At 48.3% G+C, this 23,479-nt stretch overlaps 1 protein-coding gene across 11 annotated transcripts in view; it reads left to right on the top strand.

The window, feature by feature from the left end:
• LOC126426744 (eukaryotic translation initiation factor 4 gamma 1-like) overlaps window positions 1-23,479 on the top strand; it is a 656,907-nt gene that overhangs the window by 150,816 nt on the left and 482,612 nt on the right. The gene's annotated exons all lie outside the window — the stretch shown is intronic.

The raw sequence follows: 23,479 nt of genomic DNA, 5'->3' as shown, positions 1-23,479 counted from the left end.
TCTCAGAAAATAAGCATCAAACCGTCTTAATCATCGCAGAACTCGGGTGGGAAAGCGTGGCCAGTTACACTGTACGGCACTTGTTCCACAATCTCCGGACTCACCGGTTAAACCGGGACGTTTCTGAAGGTTTAGTACGAGTGGGGGGGGGGGGGGGTACTTGCAAGATTATGTCGAATGCGATCTGTTTCTCCTGAATTTTGATTCTCCCGTGATTCAACATTGATAGGTAAGTAATTGTAAAACTAAACGATTAGACTGCCTTTTATTTATGTTCGACGTTCTACCTAAACCTCTCCAACCACAAAATTTTTTATTTAAACATCTATAATACATTTCCTCATTTCGCTACACCCACAACATAAAGTTTACTATAAAGTAACACTTTAACGCATAATGCATTTAACTTTTTTTAGTAATGGATTAACGATTGGTGAAGTTAACTTTTTGACTAACGTTGCCCGGCTGTGCATGTCGCCGGCGATATATCGCAGCCTGCAGTCGGCGCCACACACGAGGCTCTTGAGAGTGTGTTGTGGTAAATGGAACTAGCAGGAGTGGCAGTTGATCACTGTATCCCGAAAACTACTCGAAAAACGTAAATTGAAAATCCGGAATTCCGATTTATCAAACTTACTCTGAAATGTCTTCCTTGGAAAATAAAAGTTGCTCTACAGAATACAGGGTGGTTCGTTGATAGTGACCGGGCCAAATCTCTCAGAAAATAAGCATCAAACGAAAAAACTACAAAGAACGGCCGGCCGCGGTGGCCGTGCGGTTCTAGGCGCTACGTCCGGAACCGCGGGACTGCTACGGTCGCAGGTTCGAATCGTGCCTCGGGCATGGATGTGTGTGATGTCCTTAGGTTAGTTAGGTTTAAGTAGTTCTAAGTTCTAGGGGACTCATGACCTAAGATGTTAGTCCCATAGTCCTCAGAGCCATTTGAACCATTTTACGAAGATCGAAACCCGTCTAGCTTGAAGGGGGAAACCAGATGGCGCTACAGTTGGCCCGCTAGATGGCGCTGCCATAGGTCAAACGGATATCAACTGCGTTTTTTAAAATAGAAAGCCCCCTTTTTGTTACATAATCGTGTAGTACGTACAGAAATATGAATGTTTTAGTTGGACCACTTTTTTCGCTTTCTGATAGATGGCGCTGTAATAGTCACAAACGTATAAGTACGAGGTATCACGTAACATTCAGCCACTGCGGACGGTATTTGCTTCGTGATACATTACCCGTGTTGAAATGGACCGTTTACCAATTGCGGAAAAGGTCGATATCGTGTTGATGTATGGCTATTGTGATCAAAATGCCCAACGGGCGTGTGGTATGTATGCTGCTCGGTATCCTGGACGACATCATCCAAGTGTCCGGACCGTTCGCCGCATAGTTACGTTATTTAAGGAAACATGTGAAACGTCAACCACGACCCGCAACAAATGATGATGCCCAAGTAGGTGTTTTAGCTGCTGTCGCGGCTAATCCGCACATCAGTAGCAGACACATTGCGCGAGAATCGGGAATCTCAAAAACGTCGATGTTGAGAATGCTACATCAACATCGATTGCACCCGTACCATATTTCTATGCACCAGGAATTGCATGGCGACGACTTTGAACATCGGGTACAGTTCTGCCCCTGGGCACAAGAGAAATTACGGGACGGTGACAGATTTTTTGCACGCGTTCTATTTAGCGACGAAGTGTCATTCACCAACAGCGTTAACGTAAACCGTCATAATATGCACTATTGGGCAACGGAAAATCCACGGTGGCTGCGACAAGTGGAACATCAGCGACCTTGGCGGGTTAATGTATGGTGCGGCATTATGGGAGAAAGGATACCTGGCCCCCATTTCATAGATGTCAATATAGATGGTGCAATGTATGCTGATTTCCTACGTAATGTTGTACCGATGTTACTACAAGATGTTTCACTGCATGACAGAATGGCGATGTACTTCCAACATGATGGATGTCCATCACATAGCTCGTGTGCGTATGAAGCGGTATTGAATAGCGTATTTGATGACAGGTGGATTGGTCGTCGAAGCACCATACCGTGGCCCGCACGTTAACCGGATCTGACGTCCCCGGATTTCTTTCTGTGGGGAAACTTGAAGTATATTTGCTACAGTGATCCACCGACAACCCCTGACAACATGCGTCAGCGCATTGTCAATGCATGTGCGAACGTTACGGAAGGCGAACTACTCGCTGTTGAGAGGAATGTCGTTACACGTATTGCGAAATGCATTGAGGTTGACGAACATCATTTTGAGAATTTATTGCATTAATGTGGTATTTACAGGTAATCACGCTCTAACAGCATGCGTTCTCAGAAATGATAAGTTCACAAAGGTGCATGTATCATATTGGAACACCCGAAATCAAAAGGTTCAAACGTATCTACGTTCTGTATTTTAATTTGAAAAACCTACCTGTTAGCAACTGTTCGTCTGAAGTTGTGAGCCATACGTTTGTGACTATTACAGCGCCATCTATCACAAAGCGAAAAAAGTGGTCCAACGAAAACATTTATATTTCTTTACGTACTACACGAATATGTAATAAAAATGGGGGTTTCTATTTTTAAAAAACACAGTTGATATCCGTTTGACCTACGGCAGCGGCATCTACCGGACAACCATAGCGCCATCTGGTTTCCCCCTTCAAGCTACACGAGTTTCGTTCTTCGCAGTTTTGTCGTTTGTTGCGTAATTCGGGAGATATTTGGCCCGGTCACTATCAATGGACGACCCTGTGTATTATGTTTTTGTGTGACGGGGTAGTGTACATGTTTCTAGTGTGCTAATACAGTTCGTTTTTCATTTATGAGACCTGAGTTTCTTTTTCATACATTAACGCTATACTTAAACTGCAAGTATTTGACAGAGTTTGTCCTGCAGTCTGAGTGTGTGTACAGAGATGTCGTCAGCAGCACCAGATGGGGCCCAGTAGTCCTGCGTCGCACCCACTGTTATCAATTAGCCGTGCATTCTGCAGCGAAACCTTCACAACTCTAATCGCAGCGAGACCAGAGTGTCGACTCCACCCTCCACCTCACTTCTCGGCGTGGTCTGTAGACAGTGTATAATTCTAATGAAAAGTTGTTGCGTAACGTGGTTAAAGCGGAACGAGAGAAAACTACATGAGCACGCTTAGTAACTAGAGAAGCTAGTCGCAGCCCAACCGCGCTGTTACGACACCTCACTTGAGCCTCGTCAGCTTGCGTGGGAATTCCGAGCGATTAGCAATCTACTCTCTGTCCACACACGTACGCTGTGTGGGCGGGTCGCTGCGATCTGTCGCTCGTGTGTGGCGTCCCTTAACCGAAATATAGTGCAACCGGTATCGTTCCCGTTTTTGGAATCCTTATGTAATGGACAACCGACATCCAGTTTAGAGGCGCGCGCAGCTATCGTGGTAAAAGGTCGCTATTGCCCGCACGAAGGAGCAGCAGAAATACTGGGGGGGGGGGGGGGGAGGGGGGGGGATGTAAATCGGGATTCTTGCAAGAAAGCTGACTTATTCGTTGCGAAATTTAAAGCAGCTGTTTTGAGCGATGAGTGTGTTGCCGTTACGCTGACCCCATCCCGTATCTCGCGTAGGAAGCATTGAGGGTAGGGTGGGAGAGGTTAGGGTGCATACGGAGACACGAGGTCAGTCAGTTTCGCCGGTCTGGACACGCTAGTATTGGGACCGTGTAGCCAACGCCACGCTCTCTCCATCTTGTCGCGGAATGTTTATTTAGAAGTACAGGGTGACACAAAAAAACGGAAACATTCGCACAGTCCAACAAAGCTAGAAGTGGTGGAGGAAAGAAATTGCATTCATAGTAATTGAAACGTTACAACCTTGCCATTTACGAAACATTGATTGAATTTATCCTTCCTTTTTTTTTTAATTATGCCCTTTGGACGGCGTCCTCCTGTACGAATACATTCTGCTGTTGAGATTCCTCAGCGACATCTCAGCTGGGATACTGTGAATTTTTAATTCGTCCAGGCTTCTTGGTCGAGTCGTGTAGACTTCGCTCTTGAGGTAGCCCCAGAAGAAAAAATCACTAATGGATAAATGTAACGATTAGGGGGGCCAGGGAATGTTACAGAATCGTGAGATCACACGGTTGCCAAACAATTCTCGCACATACGTCATCCCATGTGATTGAAACACCACACCGTACTGTCACCTTACTAGCGTGTAAAGGGTGCCCTTGAAAAACCTGTGACATGAAAATGTGCCTCATGAGATCCACAACTTGCTTACAAATTCATTATCATCGTTTATTTTTGTTATCATTTGTTGACAGAATCCTAATCGTAACCGGTAATCGTTGTTCTTCAATTGTGGCACCATCTGTGGTTTGTACGGATGAAATTTTAAAGCTGGCCGGTGTGGGCGAGTGGTGCTAGGCGCTTCAGTCTGGAACCGCGCGACCGCTACGGTCGCAGGTTCGAATCCTGCCTCGGGCATGGATGTGTCTCATGTCCTTAGGTTAGTTAGTTTTAAGCACTTCTAAGTGCTAGGGGACTGATGACCTCAGATGTTAAGTCCTATAGTGCTGAGAGCCATTTGAACCATTTTTTATTCATATAACCTTCATCACAAAGTTTACACATTCTACAATACGTATTCACTGGTTTCTCTGCAGGAAGTTGTATTAGCTGTTCTAAAATCCAGTCCAGACTGAATAACGTGCCTATAACACGGCACACAATATGACACCTGAATGAGATTTTCTCTCTGCAGTGGAGTGTGCGCTGATATGAAACTTCCTGGAAGATTAAAACTGTGTGCCGGAGCGAGACTCGAACTCGGGACCTTTGCCTTTCGCGGGCAAGTGCTCTACCATCTGAGCTACCCAAGCACGACTCACGCCCCCTCCTCACTGCTTTAATTCCGCCAGTACCTGGTCTCCTACCTTCCAAACTTCACAGACGCTCTCCTGCGAAGCTTGTAGAACTAGCACTCCTGAAACAAAGGATGTTGTGTAGACATGGCTTAGCCACAGCCTGGGGGATGTTTCCAGAATGAGATTTTCACTCTGCAGCGGAGTGTGCGCTGATATGAAACTTCCTGGCAAATTAAAACTGTGTGCCGGACCGAGACTCGAACTCGCGACCTTTGCCTGTGGCGAGAAAGTGCTCTTCCTTTATTCCAGGACTGCTAGTTCTGCAAGGTTCGCAGAAGAGCTTCTGTGAATTTTGGAAGGTAGGAGACGAGGTAGTGGCAGAAATGAAGGTGTGAGGACGGGGCGTGAGTCGTGCTTGGGTAGCTCAGATGGTAGAGCAGTTGCCCGCGAAAGGGAAAGGTACCGAGTTCGAGTCTGGGTTCGGCACACAGTTCTAATCTATCAGGACGTTTTTATATCCATTGATAAAAGGAAGAGAACTTAGAATAATTGCAAAAAATGTGTGACTTACTATAGACAGTAAGTAGAAAATATTGCTGAACTTTTTTGATTAAAATATTTTTGTCAGAATAAAAGTGGTCGACCCGACAGTAGTTTCTTGGCTCTTAGCCCGTTCTTTTTATTTCCACACTGCAGATATAAATGCGCGCGGGAAACAGAACATGCCGATGCTCTGTGCAGGGCTGATCGTACAGACTGTGGCTGACAGCTGCCTGACCGATGGCGTCTCGTTTCGCAACGTTCTGGTGGCTGCCGCTCTGCAAGAGTTGCCGTCCGCGGGCAGCGGAGGACAAAAATCGCAGAGCGTGGCAGCCGGCAGCGCTAGCGAGACGCCACATTATCGATCAAACGGCCGCCGTGGCACGCCGCCTCCAGGAAATACGAGCCAGCCGCGTGTGAGCCGGCCGCAACACTCACAGCTGGCGGGACTGAGCATCCAAGTAAACACCCGCGCTGTCGCAGGCACGCTTACCTTACACACCTGCCGAACTCAAGTCATCCTGGCGATGACCTGGTCATGGTTTTAGACACCAAACCGGCAGTAAATAGTGAAAACAGAAATGCGACTACAGAGAAAATGAAATAGATTGTTAGAACAAAGTGTAAGGGGCCTTCAAAAAGGAACGCGCTGACAGTACAGGTGTGTTAGGAGCACTGACCCTGGCTGTTGAGACACTTGTCCCACTGTGACACAAGGCGGTGAATGTCTGTCTCATAAAATTCCCGGGGCTGCCATGTTAACCAGTTCCGCGCGTACAGCTGGACTTGCCGTCCAGGGAAGGTTATGCTGACGCTCTTCTTTGACCAAGATGGCCCCCTTCCGATTCACTTCCTCCAGCATGGGACAACAGTGGATACCCAGGGTTACTCGCAGACGTTGACGACCCTTCGCCAAGCGATCAAATCGAAACGGCCAGGTAATCTCACATGTGGGGTCATTCTGCTCCACGACAATGGAAAGCCTCTTACGGCCAACACAGTCAAGGCACGGCTGCAGAAATTCAGATGTGAAGTTCTCGGCCACCCTCCATACAGTCCGGACCTCTCTCCCTGTGATTACGCCATTTTTGGTCCCCTTAAAAAGGCTGGGGGGGGGGGGGGGCAAACGATTCACCTCGGACGACGACGCCCAGTTGTACATGCGGAGCTGGTTAACATCACAGCCCCGGAAATTTTATGAGACAGCCGTTCACCGCCGGTGAAATCGAAAGTTTTTCCTGCCATTAATAGACGTGACTGACCGCATAGGAAAAGTCTTGAAAAAGTGGAGCATCGCGGTAGTCTACAAACTCACCCTGAAAATAGATTACCTAAACTCAGCCGAGGATGTTCGTCAATCGCTGTAAAATGCTGGAATTTATAGTATTTCGAGTAGCTGTGGGGAGGTGTAAGTGGCTACTATAAGAGGCATTGAAAGAGAAACGAGCCGCAGTCATACTTACAGAAAGCAGTACCTGTATGTTAGAAGTATTGACCCTGGCTGTTGAGACACTTGTCCCACTGTGACACAAGGCGGTGAATGTGTGTCTCATAAAATTCCCGGGGCTGCGATGTTAACCAGTTCCACACGTACCGCTGGACGTCGTCGTCCGAGGTACTCAGGGTACCCTCCGCCACACCGTCAGGTGGCTTGCGGGGTATAGATGTAGATGAATCGTTTGCCCCTCAGAGCGTTTTTAAGGGGACCAAAAATGTCCCCCTTCTGATTCACTCGCTGCAGCAAGGGACAACAGTGAATGACCGGCGTTACTCGCAAGCCTTGACCACCCTTCGCCAAGCGATCAAATCGAGACGACCAGGCAATCTCACCCGTGGGGCCATTCTGCTCCACGACAATGCAAAGCCTCATACGCTCGACACAGTCGCGGCACTCCTGCAGAAATTCAAATGGGAGGTTCTCGGCCACCCTCCATACAGTCCGGACCTCTCCCCCTACGCCAGTTTTGGTAGAAGAATCTTTTTATCCATTCGCCAAGTGTACAAGTTAGGTGGGTCGACAACATATTCCTGTCATGTGACGCACATTCCGTCACCAGTGTCGTATAGAATATATCAGACGTGTTTTCCCGTGGACGAATCGGTTGACCTGTGACCTTGCGATCAAATGTTTTCCGTTCCCATTGGAGAGGCACGTCCTTTCGTCTACTAATCGCACGGTTTTGCGGTGCGGTCGCAAAACACAGACACTAAACGTATTACAGTGAACAGAGACGTCAATGAACGAACGGACAGATCATAACTTTGCGAAAATAAAGAAATTGAACTTTTCACTCGAGGGAAGACTTGAACCAAGGACCTCTCGTTCCGCAGGTGCTCACGCTAACCACGGGACCACGGCGCTCCTGAGCTCACACTGTCCTTGTTGTTGCCTATCTTGTGCATGGACTACTCAGTTTGTATATTTTGCTTACTTTTTTCATAGTCCCACACAACTTCTTCCTGTTTTCTCGATTAATCTGTGTTCAGTATTTCAAGGCCTTATCCACTGTGCCAACTTATAACTAAATCTGAGGGGGGTGCGATGGGGAGGTTCCCTTGTCAGTAGCGTCGTCTTCTGAGAAAACGTGAAGAAGACACTGGCTGCACTGTCAGACGAGTAGGGGTCGGTGCGTCAGGAGACTAGGCCGGTGTGCTCTTGTGGCGCGTGCCCCGCCGCAGTGTAAGCAAGCCCTTACAACAGCGACGCCGTGACAGTGCCGGATGACACGGGGCGTCGTAGGGCGCGCCTTCGCCTTGGTCGACGCCCGTGGGACCCGCACGCCTCCGCTGCCCGCCTTCCTCCTCCGCCTATATTCCTGCTCCGTGTTACGTCAGAGCCTGCAGTCAGCCTCTGCTGGCGCTGTTTACACCGCACTAACCCATTCCGGCCGCTGCTCCTTTCAGCTTCAGCAGGTTTATAGCCTGTTTTTCCTAAGACTTTTAAAAAACCAATATTAACAAGCTCCGTAACGCTGTGCTGTTATTTTGGAGGGTTTTTGAATGCGGGGCAGAAAAATTACGTCGTCAGTATCAACACAACAAAATTACGTAATAAAAGCGGTGTTACCTCTTACGCGACTAGTTCAAAATGGTTCTGAGCACTATGGAACTTAACTTCTGAGGTCATCAGTCCCCTAGAACTTAGAAGTACTTAAACCTAACTAACCTAAGGACATCACACACATCCATGCCCGAAGCAGGATTCGAACCTGCGACCGTAGCGGTCGCGGCAGTCCGGAGCCCCGCGACTGCTACGGTCGCGGGTTCGAATCCTGCCTCGGGCATGGATGTGTGTGATGTCCTTAGGTCAGTTAGGTTTAAGTAGTTCTAAGTTCTAGGGGACTGATGACCTCAGAAGTTAAGTCCCATAGTGGTCACAGCCATTTGAACCATTTTTCGTAGCGGTCGCGCGGTTCCAAACTGCAGCGCCTAGAACCGCTCGGCCACTCCGGCCGGCTTTACGCGACCAGTGACACTGTTTTGAGATGCACAAATTACATTACACACATATCCCTTTCCTGTTCCACTCACAAACGGACGCGACGGAGGAAAGTCAGACTTAATGCTTGCGTAGCAGTCCCGCTTTCTCTGGTCTTGGCGGTCTTTACGCCAAATATGCGACCTCAGTAGTCATTAGACATCGCCAGGGACCAGAATACAGCCCTGCGCGAAACTCACAGACTTCGAACGTGGTCAGGTGATTGGGTGTCACTTGCGTCATACGTCTGTACGCGAGATTTCCACACTGGTATACATCCCTAGGTCCACTGTTTCCGATGTGTCAGTGAAGTGGAAACGTGAAGGGACACGTACAGCACCAAAGCGTACTGGCCGACCTCGTCTGTTGACTGACAGAGACCACCAACAGTCGCAGAGGGTCGTAATGTGTAATAGGCAGACATCTATCCAGACCATCATACAGAAATTCTCTATGCAGACCATCACACAGAAATTCCAAACTGCATCAGGATCCACTGCAAATACTATGACAGTTAGGCGGGAGGTGAGAAAACTTGGATTTCATGGTCGGAGGACTGCTTATAAGCCAAACATCACGCCGGTAAATGCCAAACGACGCCTCGCTTGGTGTAGGGAGCGTAACACTGCACGATTGAACAGTGGAAAAACGTTGTGTGGAGTGACGAATCACGGTACACAATGTGGCGATCCGATGGCAGGGTGCGGGTATGACGAATGCCCGGTGAACGTCATCTGCCAGCGTGTGTAGTGCCAACAGTAAAATTCGGAGGCTGTGGTGGTGTTATGGTGTGGTCGTGGTTTACATGGACGGGGCTGGCACCCCTCGTTGTTCTGCGTGTCACTATCACAGCACGGGCCTACGTTGATGTTTCAAGCACCTTCTCGCTTCCCACTGCTGAAGGGCAATTCGGGGATGGCGATTGCATTTTTCAACGAGATCGAGCACCTGTTCGTAATGGACGGCCTGTGGCGGAGTGGTTACACGACAATGACATCCCTGTAATGGACTGCCCTGCACAGAGTCCTGACCTGAATTGTATTGAACAGCTTTCGGATGTTTTCCAACGTCACTTTCGTGCCAGGCCTCACCGACCGACATCGAAACCTCTCCTCAAGTGCAGCACTCCGTGTAGAATGGGCTTCCATTCCCCAGGCAACCAACCTTCCAGCACCTGACTGTATATATGCTTGCGAGAGTGGAAGCTGTCATCAAGGCTAAGGCTGAGCCAACACCATATTGTATTTCAGCATTACCGATGGAGGGCGCCAAGAACTTGTAAGTTATTTTCAGCCAGACCTCCGGATTCTTTTGATCACATAGTGCACAAGCACTCAACTGAACTGGAAGTGATCTGCAATCGCTGTTCACAGACAGGGCAACAATAGTCCACCAGCGGATAAAATTGGTTACAGCATTCCGACTTCAACACCTCCTTAAAATGTGAGCTTGTCCGAATCAATTCGCACCCTACTGCTGTATGTCTTCCTGTAATCTGACCTGGTGGCGATTCCAAATAAACTAGCAGTTCTCGGCAATGGATCACACAAATGTTGGGCACGCGGCAACATTTATAGATCAGCTGTGGTACACTTTATTCGAATTCTCTCCAAAAAAACTGAAATCGACTGCTTTCCCTTCGCCACTAACGACCTTACGTGAGCGTAAAGCCGTCGGCACACGGACCGTGCATTCGAACGTCGAGCGTTTAGCGTGCCGAGTTTCTGACGTCACAGCGTGGAACAGCACGCTCGGCAGTCTTTCCAAACGTGCAGAGCAATACCTGACATGTCAGATATTCTGAGCGTGCGTCTGAGCGTTGACCAATGAGATGGCACAACGCCACCTACGTCACAATCCCGCCGCCTCCCTTCAGTACAGAGTTGTGAGGCGCCATATTGGCATTCATTTCAAGCCTGTACGTAAATATGCCGTTTCTGAGCACCAGCAAATTGAGAATCACTGGAAAACCCGTTGTCAGTTGTGTGATTCGTTCCAGTAAAATAATGAGAAACATCATATTCGTGGCAAAAGAATTATTGTAACTTGCGTATTATGATAGTAGGCTATTTGAAGGCAGCGACACACTGAAGATCCACCCAAAACGCATTGTTCTTGGTACAATGTGTTATAATTAAATTTCAATTAGTAACATAACTACGATTAAGTTTTTTAGCGAGTGGTAACGTACTATCATAGTTACTAAAGCTGTGATGTTGATTTAGCGTAATGAATAGCGTCACTGTCTAGTAATGAGATTTTTTGTTGCGGCGGCGGTCCGCGTCCTGACACAACCAATTTTTTTCCCTAACATTCGCGTTTTTATTAGGTTCTGATAGTTTACTATTAGTTTAATATAAGTATAGACTATAATATTTGATGTTATGTAAATATAAGTTCACCTTTTTTTGAGGGCTGACTTTGTTCGATTGGCTTAATGTTACAGGACAGCTTGCGCTACTTGTACAAAGATATTTTGTGCCTTTTTCTTTTACGCTTCGCAATTGACATGTTGCAATAGTTCTGCTACTGGGTAGGAATAGTGATCAAGTAAATGACCTTGGGGTTTTACTAAAATGTGGAAATGATGAAATAACGTTTATCTTATGCGGAGAAGTATTCGAAATTTGTAACGCACTATTTGTAATGGAACTTTTATGAGCCTGTGTCCTTATGGATTGGACATTGTACTTTCCTTTCCGTGGACGATGGAGGAAACGTGCGTTCTAATAGAGCTAACGTGGGAATTTCACGCTCGCCCGTTCAGTAAACAGTGTGATTTCCGTACTAGAAACATCCCTCAACTGCCGCTGGAGTGCGTTGCGATCGCGTATACCACGTTGTGGCCCACGTACCGTGTGCACGAGTCGCATCGTTCCTGAGCGTTCAGCAGCACGTTGAACTCGGCACGCTCAACGTTAACGTTCGACAGCACGGTCCGTGTGCCGACGGCTTAAGGCTTTGCAGCGCACGCCTAGGTACTTAAACGAGGTGACTGCATCGGTCAACATAGCACTGCAACCGTATTCGACCAGCAGAGGGTCGCTTTTGCTGCTCACCTGCAGGAAGCTGCTGCTCATCCGTCACCCCTGGTGCTGCCCTACTCGTGCAGCGGCCGTAACGGCCGCCACGAATAATTAATTGGCCAGCCGTGGCAGCAGATCGCCAAGAAGGGCTCCGCGCATGCGCGCAGCCGCCGACCCGCAACAGGTGGCTCGCCGCGACCTTCAGACCGGAAAACTTGTTTCTCGCTGCGCTTTTTAATTTTCCCACTGCCCTCCTCCAGTCAGAGCGCTCAACACCGCGCCCGAACGCCGGAGGTCATCAGTCCCCTAGAACTTAGAACTAACCTGAGGACATCACACACATCCATGCCCGAGGCAGGATTCAAACCTGCGACCGTAGCGGTCGCGCAGTTCCACACTGTAGCGCCTAGAACCGCACGGCCACACCGCTCGGCTGCGAATTTCGAGATGGCAGAGTTACAGGAGCAACGCGTCTCAATTACATTTTGCGTGGAACTCGAGAGAACCGTCACAGAGACACACCAAATGATGCAGGAAGCCTACCGTGAAGAGTGCCTTAAGCCGTGCTCTGTGTGACGAATGGTTCACACGGTTTAAAAATTGCCGAACCTCGTTCAGAGCGCCTTTAGACGTCTGCCGACGACGCTCATGTCGGGAACGTCAACGAAATCGTGCGAGCCAATCGAAGACTGACTGTCCGCAGAAGGACGCAGCATTTCAGTTGTATACGTCGTGAAATCTTGAGACAGTATCTTTGGAGCGAATTGGGTTGCCGCCGAGCTCGTCCCACGGCCCGTGAGTCAAGAGCAGAAAGACGTTCGCCTCGCAGTCTGTGAAGAGCTTTTAGATGCGCAGATGAGAGGGAGATGTTCTTTAAAAGAATCCTAACTGGTGATGAGACGTGCCCCTACGTCTATGATGTTGAGGTCAAGGTTCAGTCTTCACAGTCGGTCCGAAAGGTTCTCCAAGACCAAGGAAAGGTTGTCAGGTCTGGTGAAATGTCAAAGCCATGCTCACACTTTTCTTTGAAGGATCAGTTCATCGTGAATTCGTGCAAGAAGGACAAACTGTTAACCGTCGGTACTATTGGGACGCGTTGCGACGCCTGCGACAAAGTGTGAGAAGAAAGCGGCCTGAAATGTGGCGAACAATTCGTGGCTCTTGCCACACGATAACGCTTCCTCTCATTCATCCCTGTTGGTGCGTGACTGCTGCACAAAAAAACGAAATCATTGTGCTGCCCGGCCCGAGTGGCCGAGCGGTTCTAGGCGCTACAGTCCGGAACCGCGCTACCGCTACGGTCGCAGGTTCGAATCCTGCCTCGTGCATGGATGTGTGTGATGTCCCTAGGTTAATTACGTTTAACTAGTTCTAGGTTCTAGGGGACTGATGACCTCAGATGTTTAGTCCCATAGTGGTCAGAGCCATTTGAACAAAATTTTCATTGTGCTGCCTCATCTTACTGTCTGGCCCACGCAGACTTCGTTTTATTTTTAAATTTGTAACATCCGTTGACAGGACGAAGATTAGCAACGATAGACGTGATAAAAGAAAATTCGCAGACGGCGCAATGCGCGATCCAGCAAGGGGCGTACCAAGCCTGCTTTCGGAATTGAAAAATAGTATAAGGAGCAGTGTATAAACTGCGAAGGGGAGAATTCTGAAGCAGGCAATGATCGATACGTAAAAAATTTTGGGGACAAAGCTACGCCGGAATTTTTTGCCCAGTCCTCGTACGCCGGTGAATGTACTAGCAAATTAATATCAGTGTACGATACATTACTGGCCATTAAAATTGCTACACCAAGAAGAAATGCAGATGCTAAACAGGTATTTATTGCAGTTTGGGTGCATAGATCCTTAGAAATCAGCACCCAGAACAACCACTGGTTGTAATAATGGCCTTGATACGCCTGGGCATTGAGTCAAACAGAGCTTGGATGGTGTGTACAGGTACAGCTACCCATGCAGTTTCAACACGATACCACAGTTCGTCGAGAGTAGTGACAGGCGTATTGTGACGAGCCAGTTGCTCGGCCACCATTGACCAGACGTTTTCAATTGGTGAGAGAGCTGGAGAATGTGCTGACCAGGGCAGCAGTCGAACATTTCCTGTATCCAGAAAGGCCGGTACAGGACCTCCAACATGCGATCGTGCATTATCCTGCTGAAATGTATAGTTTCGCAGGGATCGAATGATGGGCAGAGCCAGGGGTCGTAACACATGTTAAATGTAACGTCCACTGTTCAAAGTGCCGTCATTGCGAACAAGAGGTGACCGAGACGTGTAACCAATGGCACCCCATACCATCACGCCGGGTGATAACGCCAGTACGGCGATGACGAATATACGCTTCCAATGTGCGTTCACCGCGATGTCGCCAAAGACGGATGCGACCATCGTGATGTTGTAAACTGAACCTGAATTCATCCGAAAAAATGACGTTTTCCCATTCGTGCACCCAGGTTCGTCGTTGAGTACATTATCGCAGGCGCTCCTGTCTGTGATGCAGCGTCAAGGGTAACCGCAGCCACGGTCTCCGAGGAGATAGTCCATGCTGCTGCAAACGTCATCGAGCTGTTCGTGCAGATGGTTGTTGTCTTGCAAACGTCCCCATCTGTTGACTCAGAGATCGAGACGTGGCTGCACGATCCGTTACAGCCATACGGATAAGATGCCTGTCATCTCGACTGCTAGTGATAAGAGGCCATTGGGATCCAGCACGGCGTTCCGTATTACCCTCCTGAACCCACCGATTCCATATTCTGCTTACAGTCATTGGATCTCGACCAACGCGAGCAGCAGTGTCGCGATACGATAAACCGCAGTTGCGATAGGCTACAATACCCCCTATGATAGTTGGAAACGTGATGGAACGCATTCCTCCTCCTTACACGAGGCATCACAACAACGTTTCACCAGGCAACGCCGGTCAACTGCTGTTTGTGTATGAGAATTCGGTTGGTAACTTTCCTCATGTCAGCACGTTGTAGGTGGCTCCACGGGCGCCAACCTTGAGTGAATTGTCTGAAAAGTTAATGATTTGCATATCACAGCATCGTCTTCCTGCCGTTTAAATTTCGCGTCTGTGGCACGTCATCTTCGTGGTGTAACAATTTTAATGGCGAGTAGTGCAGTTCACGTGATACATTGTTTTACAAGAGCGATTCTATAACCAGGTGGGTTGGGGGGGGGGGGGGGGGGCGCTTAGTGGCGAAATCCTGGATGCAGATGCGAACCTAGTCGAATAGTCTGTCAGGTCGGTATGTTCAGCATGCGGCGCTGCAGAACTGTACAGAACTCCTTGCTGGAGGCTAGCAATCAGCATAAACGTTGTGTTCAGTGCCGTCGCTGCAGTAGTGGTGGGAGGGACGTCGCGGGGGCAGACAGCAGAGCTCGGGTCCACGTTTTGGCAGCGGGAAGCGAGCGGCGTTGCGGCCGAGCGCGCGCATCCTCAGGAATGCGGCGGCGGCACCGTTACCGCCAAGTGGGACACAGCAGCGCAGCGCCCCGCCGCTGCCGCCACCCACAAGTGCCATAAGCTGGCTGTGGAAGCAAGCCAACACGAGTCCCTCCTTATCCTTACGTACTCGACCGTTTCTGAGATAACGACGGTCAGACGTCTCCACGTATTTTCCGCTACTATATGTGCCTTCGACCGCGTGATATCCGCAAGCGATATGGTGCCACAGTGGGGTTGGGTTGTTTTTGGGGAAGGAGACCAGACAGGGAGGTCATCGGCCTCATCGGATTAGGGAAGGACGGGGAAGGAAGTCGGCCGTGCTCTTTCAAAGGAACCATCCCGGCATTTGTCTGGAGCGATTTAGGGAAATCAGGATGGCCGGAGACGGGATTGAACCGTGGTCCTCCCGAATGCGAGTCCAGTGTGCTAGCCACTGCGCCACCTCGCTCGGTTGCCAGAGTGGTTAGCGTGGCGCGTTCTTAACTTTGCGCGCCATTTTCGAAACCCAGTTATCTCTTCTATTTTTGTCTTTCACTTATATTGCCATCTATGCCTCTTGAAGTTCACTACACCAATGTTTTCCAGTCCTTATTCGTGTACTAACTGTACGTCAGATGATAAATCTTTTTTAAAAAGAGAGAAATCATTTCGATTTGTTTTCGCTCGGATTACTGTACCTTTATCATCATTCATTACAATTGCAAGTGCTAGTTCTGCGAAAAGGTAGCGCATGGTTTGCCGCTAATTTTTTCCCAACGGGCAAATCTTCGTCACTGTTAGCGACGTTTCTGTTCCGAGTGAGATTCATGCGAAGAAATGCCACTGCGGCAAACCAGCCTTCGTCCGATGCTCGTGCTGTTGCGAATACTCGTGCTTCGAATGTCCCTACGATCGGTATCATCCAAGGGGATCCACGAAATCTTCCTGCAGAACAAACGTATGAATAACACGTAAGAACTAATATAAGAATGAAATTGAAATGAGAATGAAATATCAGAATATGATAATTTAGAGGTATATATTGCAGTATCTAAGTGCACATGTTTTGTAGAGCACCCGCTGCAATCGCTATTGACGATTAAGATGCCAGATGCCATACCTCCTGGACTAAATTTACGAGATAAAAAACCTATGTGTCAACTCAGCATCGAAACATCGACCTCCTGCACGCAAACCCAGAACTCTATCCACTGTACCAACAGTACAGCACAACAGAATTGTGCTGACGGAGGTAGTTACCCTGCATGTGGTTGCAGGGTTGCCAGATTGCCACTCTTTTAAGTCCTTTTTCTGGCGAATGTACTCGACGGACGAAATTTAGTGAGAGACATTTTTTTTATCGTTGGCACGTGAAGAGTCGCGTTGCGAAGACCGAGTGCGCGAATTTCGCTTCACCCTATACATATATATAAGGGGCAGAGAAACTGCTATAGGCATGCATATTCAAATACAGACATATGTAACAGGCAGAACAGTGCGCTGCCGTCGGCAACGCTTATGTAAGAGAACAAGTGTCTGGCGCAGTTGTAAGATCGGTCACTGCTGCTGCACTGGCAGGTTATCAAGATTTAAGTGAGTTTGAACGTGGTGTTATAGTCGGCGCACGAGCGATGGGTCACAGCATCTCCGAAGTGGCGATGAAGTGCGGCTTTTCCCGTACGGCCATTTTATGAATGTACCGCTAACACCACGAATGCGGTAAAATATCAAATCTCCGGCATCGCTGCGGTCGGACAGAGATCTTGCAAGAACGGGCCCAACGAATTATTTAACTTGGCAGGAGTGCAACCCTTCCGCAAATTGCTGCAGATTTCAATGTTGGCTCGTCAACGAGTGTCAGCGTGCGAACCATTCGGCGACCGATGTGGCCGAGCGGTTCTAGACGCTTCAGTCCGGAACCGCGCTGCTGCTGCGGTCGCAGGTTCGAATCCTGCCTCGGGCACGGGTGTGTGTGATGGCGTTAGGTTAGTTAGGTTTCAAGTAGTTGTAATTCTAGGGGACTGATGAGCCATTTGAATGATTTTTGCGAACCATTCAACGAAACATAATCGCTATGGGCTTTCGGACCCTAAGGCCCACTCGTGTACCCTTGATGACCGCGCGACACAAAGCTTACGCGCCGCCTGGTTCCGTCAACACTGACATTCGACTGTTGATGACTGGAAACCTGTTGCTTGCTCGGACGAGTCTCGTTGCAAATTGTATGGAGCGGATAGACTTGTGTCTGTGTGTGCGTGTGTGTGTGTGTGTGTGTGTGTGTGTGTGTGTGTGTGTGTGTTATTGTCGTCCAGTTGTAATTTTAAAAGTTAATATAATGCGATTGTATCGCCTCATTTTGAAAGAAAAAAAGAAGTCCAAATGTGTGTGAAATCTTATCTGACTTAACTGCTAAGGGCATCAGTCCCTAAGCTTACACACTACTTAACCTAAATTATCCTAAGGACGAACACACACACACCCGTGCCCGAGGGAGGACTCGAACCTCCGCCGGGACCAGCCGCGCAGTCCATGACTGCAGCGCCGCAGACCGCTCGGCTAATCCCGCGCTTCGAAAGAAAAATTTGTGTAGTACCATTCTACGGACACGGGTAGGTAAATGAAACCAGTAAAACTAAAATACAAACAATAATTTCGAGCGCGGGGCTCAAGATTTAAAAGCCGTGACGGTCACCACATCCAGCATTTCATGTGATGGTATCTCCCGCAAAAAGGCAGATAAAGTACCACTGGAACTTCGAGCGCCACTTTTTGAGAAGCGGTCCAGTCTCTACGGATATGACGAGACGCGTGTCGGCTTGCTCTGACTGCCCCTGCACAGAGCGAAGGTCCTGGCAGACGGAGTGATGGCACTTGCCGTGTTCGCCCAACACCGACTCAAAGGAAGGCCTCGGCGCTTGTTGGTGACGTCACGTCAGCTAGGCACGACGAACGCCAAGTCTGTTGCAGGCAGAAACGTAATAGTGGTGTCTCCCTCTCCGACAAAGTGAAACTATTGGCGGTAGTTGACCAACAGACATTCTTCTGAGAGATTTCTGCAACCAATTAATTGTGCAATTCATTACACTTCTTGACAAGTAGTGTACTCCTGAACTTAAATTTCCACCTGTTTTATGGATTGACATACAAAAACAACTTCATGGACCAGAAGCAGCAGAATTCGTGCTTCTTTATCTTATTTGCAAATCTGAGGAAGTTACGTTTGTACTGGGTTGCTTTTACAAGAAACTGTGAACTTACTGGTGCTCTTCTTTAGGTATCTCGGTTGACTATGGGGTGAGGAGCAGTGAATGTTAATGAAATATCTTGCGATTGTACACGCTGGAGGAGGGGGTGGAGGACAGAAGAGGAGGCAAAAGAGATATACTTGTTTTATCAAATAACATTTTTTTGTCTTATAAAGTTTCTCCTTTGAGTTGCAAGAGGGGAATATTTATCTTTTCTAATGTGCATGTTTAAAAACGTTTTGGTCGTGCGGTAACGTTCTCGCTTCCTGCGACCGGGTTCCCGGGTTCGATTCCTGGCGGGGTCAGGGATTTTCTCTGCCTCGTGATGACTGGGTGTTGTGTGATGTCCTTAGGTTAGCTAGGTTTAAGCAGTTCTAAGTTCTTGGGGACTGATGACAATAGATGTCAAGTCCCATAGTGCTCAGAGCCTTTTTTTTTATTTTTTTTATTTTTTTTTTTTTTTGAAAAAAGTTTAAGCTCAGCAGTATTTTTGATGTATGAAGCTATTTTGTTTCCTGTTTAGAATTCCTTTCGTTGAAAACGATTGTAATCTAATGACTGGCAATAGTTGGACATTTACACATGTAAATTAGTTCACATTTCCAGTGACGATGTCAAACAAAAATAAATAAATAAAAGAAACGAGTTCATTGTAAGGGGGTTGGGATAAGTTTTGATAAAAAGATGGATCAAGTAAATATACTCTCTTGAATGTAAAATTTACGAAGCTTGCAATGGGGCAAAGCATCTTCTCATATTGATCTGCGTTTGTTTCGACAGGATTCAGCAATACAGAACTATGATCTTCATTTGTAGCTGTACGATAGTAAGAAAATCTATCATCTAAATAAAATTGCTGAAGCCAAAATAATACCAAACACTTTGTCCAAAAATAAGAGATTTATAGTGATAAGCGCGGCCAGGCGTTTCTGCCTGCAACGGACCCGGCGTTGGCCGTGCCTAGCTGACGTGGCGCCACGAACAAGCGCCGAGGCCTTCCTTTTGAGTCGGTGTTGGTTCAGCCCGTCAGCGCGCCGGAGCGGCGAGGCGTGCCGCGACCGGCTCTCGTCGAGGGGGGAGAGCCCACTCGAAGCAAGCGAGCAATCTAGCCCTGCGGCCGCTCCGGCCACGACACGCCACCCCAGTGCACGGCCGCAGCGCCGAAGGCAGCGCGCTGCACCGTACTGCCGACGCCCTGGTAACAGTGCATTAAGTCGTACACAGGGGGAGAGCCCACAGCGCCCGTCACTGCCTTCTCAGGGGTTGTAGAGGGCGCTGCATACGGCCTGCCTCCAACATTTTGGGACACATTGAAAGCGCTGATAGTCGGTCCTCTAGCGATTACCTTGACATACGGAACTGTCGTGTACATAGTTCCCCGCAGTCAGCGCGTACACAACTTTCCCACTAGAGCGCACCCAGCTAAGCACAACAGCGCAGGCGCAGCGCTCGTCCGTCTCCGCAATACGAGATGGCGCTGCATTAGAGACGGACCAAATTCTGTTTCTTTTTTTTTTTCTTTTTTTTTATATTCCTTTGTTGAATTTCAATTCCCCCGAAGGGGGCGGGCTGGCAGCAGCTTAATACGCTGGTCTACAGCCTACAGACTTCTGTTTTAAAAACGGAAGAAGAAAAGAAACAAGAAAAACAGGCGATAAAACGGTGACTTAAAGTGTAAAATGGCAGAAAAATGCAGAAAGCAAAAGGGGTTGGCAATGTTAATAAAAGACACAGGAATCAGGCAAGTAACGTAGTACACAGACAATTAAAAAACGTGGCGACAGTTTCTGTTCGCTAGAGATAAAAAGCACACCCAGCGACAGTATGATGGCCATTCGCAACACTTCCCAAAAAACACAACACGGAACACTCACTGTAAAACACTGCACGAAAATGGCGCCACAAAGACGACACTCCCGAGCCAAAGGCAGATGGGGGGGGGGGGGACCTGGAGGAGGAGGAAGAACAAGGAGGGAGGAAGGAAAAAACGAAAAAGGGGGGGGGGGGAACCAAGGAGAGACTCATAGAGGGGGAGAAGGGCAGACGCGAGAGGGAATAAGAGGAGGCAGAGGAGGGAAATGCAAAAGGACTTGGGGGAGAGAAGGCAGAGAGAGGGGAGGTGGGGGAAAAAGAGGATGGAAGGGGGGGGAGAGGCAGCCCGGGAAAAGGACAGAGGAAAGGAGGGGGAGTGAGGATCAGAGTTGACAGGAGGGATAAATGGAGGGAGAGAGGGCATCATCCGGAAGGGGGAGTTGATGGAAGCCACTTTGGGAAAGGAGATGTAGGTTGTAGAGGTGGAGGGCAGGGGGGACACAACAGTGAAGGCGTGGCAGGGGGCGGGGATGGGAGAGGAGAGGAACAACCAGGGGGTGAGGAGGATCAGGGCGGTGGGAGGTGTAGAGGATGCGGATATGTTCGAGGAATAGCAGCAGATGGGGGAAAGGAATGAGGATCCGCGTACGGGACGGGAGGCGTATACGGGAGGCGAGGTGGACTGCATGATGCTCAAGGATCTGGAGGGACTTCTAGAATTAGGGGGGGGGGGCAGATATCCAGACATAACAGAGGATGGGACGGATGAAATTCTGCTTCCGCCGATCCGCGTATTAATATGTAATGCAGCCAATGAGATTGCTGCTAACGTAGAACCTTCTCTCCTCGCGGATCACACTGGCGCAGTGATACCTGAACGCGCGAGGTATTATGAGTGCTCAGACCTCCGATTAGTCGGTCTGCATTATTCTGTACCAGTCTGTAGTCAAGTTTCAGTCTGCACCTAATAAGATTATCATATTCCTGTACACAGCCATGAAGATAAATGTATCAGAGATATATGTGAGAATAAGACTAACGTACCGAGACCAAAGGAACTTCAGATTGTAAATTGTAAACAGCATCCAGAATCGAGTTACGTAAGGTTTATGATTGTTATTATTTTAATAAATGTGAGTGAAAATAAATCAAGTTCTGTTTAAAGTTGGTCACCGTCAATCTGCTACTCTAAGCGTGCAAGTGGCATTTCTATCGTCTGACCTAACGGCTGAAGATAAACACACCACGACAAGACAACGAGACATATTGCTGGCACTCGCCTACTTTGTTACAGCGACAAGTCAAACAATCTGATGGTGTGTGTACCGAAGGTCTTACAGTACGCCGACCACAGGAACCAATGGCGCTAGGCCGCTATTACATTATCAGATTTCTTTGTCAGAGATGTCATTAGATATTCGTGAAATATATTTGACAAAGATCTTCGACGTGGCGCTAAAAAGCGGTATTACACTGTCATCATATTTTTCGTCAAAGTTCAAGATGCCTTACAACAACAACTTGTTATTAACCGCAGCAGTTGCATGTACCACAACTGCACTGTGTGCACATGTGCAAGAGAAGCGGGGGGAAAAAAGGAAACATACCTGGGCGAAGCCGTGGGTTTTACGACGACACGATAAAAGCATTCAGCACAACTTGTTACGTCAGCTTATAGTCGAGGACGTCAAGTCGCACATCAGTCACTTACGAATGGATGAGCATACGTTTCTGTATGTGCTCTGTGAAGTGTATCCTCGTATCACAAAGCACAATACTCACTTAAGAACTGCTACACCTGCAGAAGACAGGCTCACTGTAACACTCCGATTCCTTGCTACAGGAGAGGGTTAGGTTAGGTTAGGTTAGGTTAGGTCAGGTCAGGTCTCCAATCTTCTTAATCTATTTTTGTATTCAGGGTGCCTCATATTGTAAAGCGCCTCATCAGCTTCATACATCTCTATTAATTTTGTAGTTGTCGACACACACCAATTGTATTTACCGGCAGCATTTACAAAAACACTACAGATGGCAGAACGCTGCAGCGATGCTAGCGCTCCACGTGGTAACATGTGACATTGCAGTGAACTTCTTTGATCACATCTACACCGAGGCCCAAGATTTGATCAAATATTGGACGACATTTGACAAAGTTCCCTATTACACCATAAAATATCTTTGGCAAAGAAATTTGATAGTGTAATACCGGCCTTAGGGAGGTACACAGCGTTTACCACATAACAGTAAAGCCGTCGGCACACAGAGCGTGCATCCGAGCGTTGTGCGTACCGAGTTTCCGACGTCAAGAGCATGGAACAGCACGCTCGGGAGTCTTTCCGAACGTGCAGAGCAGTATCTGGCATGTCAGATATTGTGAGCGTGCGTCTGAGCGTTGACCAATGAGATGGCACAACGCCACCTACGTCACACGCACGCCGTCCCCCTTCATTACAGAGTTGTGAGGCGCCATATTGGCATTCATTTCAAGCCTGTACGTAAATATGCCGTTTCTCGGCATCGGCAAATTGAGAATCACTGGAAAACCCGTTGTTAACTGTGTGATTCGTCCCAATACAATAATGAGAAACATCATATTCGTGGCAAAAGAATTATTGCAAGTGGTGTATTGTGAGAGTAGGCTATTTTTAAGGCAGCGACACATTGAAGATTCACCCAAAAAGCATTGTTCTGGTACAATGTATTATAATTACGTTTCAATTAGTACGATATTTACGATTAAGGTTTTCAGGAAGGCGTAACATAATATGATTAGTTATGAGAGGGGTGTTGTTGGTTTAGCGTCACTGCCCAGTTGAGACATCCGTTGGAGCGGTGGTTCGCGACCCAATGCTGCCAAATTTTTGTTCCTAACATTTGCGCCGGCCGGAGTGGCCGAGCGGTTCTAGGCGCTACAGTCCGGAACCGCGCGACCGCTACGGTCGCAGGTTCGAATGCTGCCTCGGGCATGGACGTGTGTGATGTCCTTAGGTTAGTTAGGTTTCAAGTAGTTCTCAGTTCTAGGGGACTGATGACCTCGGAAGTTAAGTCCCATAGTGGCCAGAGCCATTTGAACTG

The sequence above is a fragment of the Schistocerca serialis genome, chromosome 11, assembly GCF_023864345.2.
Source record: "Schistocerca serialis cubense isolate TAMUIC-IGC-003099 chromosome 11, iqSchSeri2.2, whole genome shotgun sequence".
NCBI classification, from domain to species: domain Eukaryota; kingdom Metazoa; phylum Arthropoda; class Insecta; order Orthoptera; family Acrididae; genus Schistocerca; species Schistocerca serialis.
The sequence above is the reverse complement of the archived record's forward strand: the minus strand, read 5'-3'. Positions and strand labels throughout refer to the sequence as shown.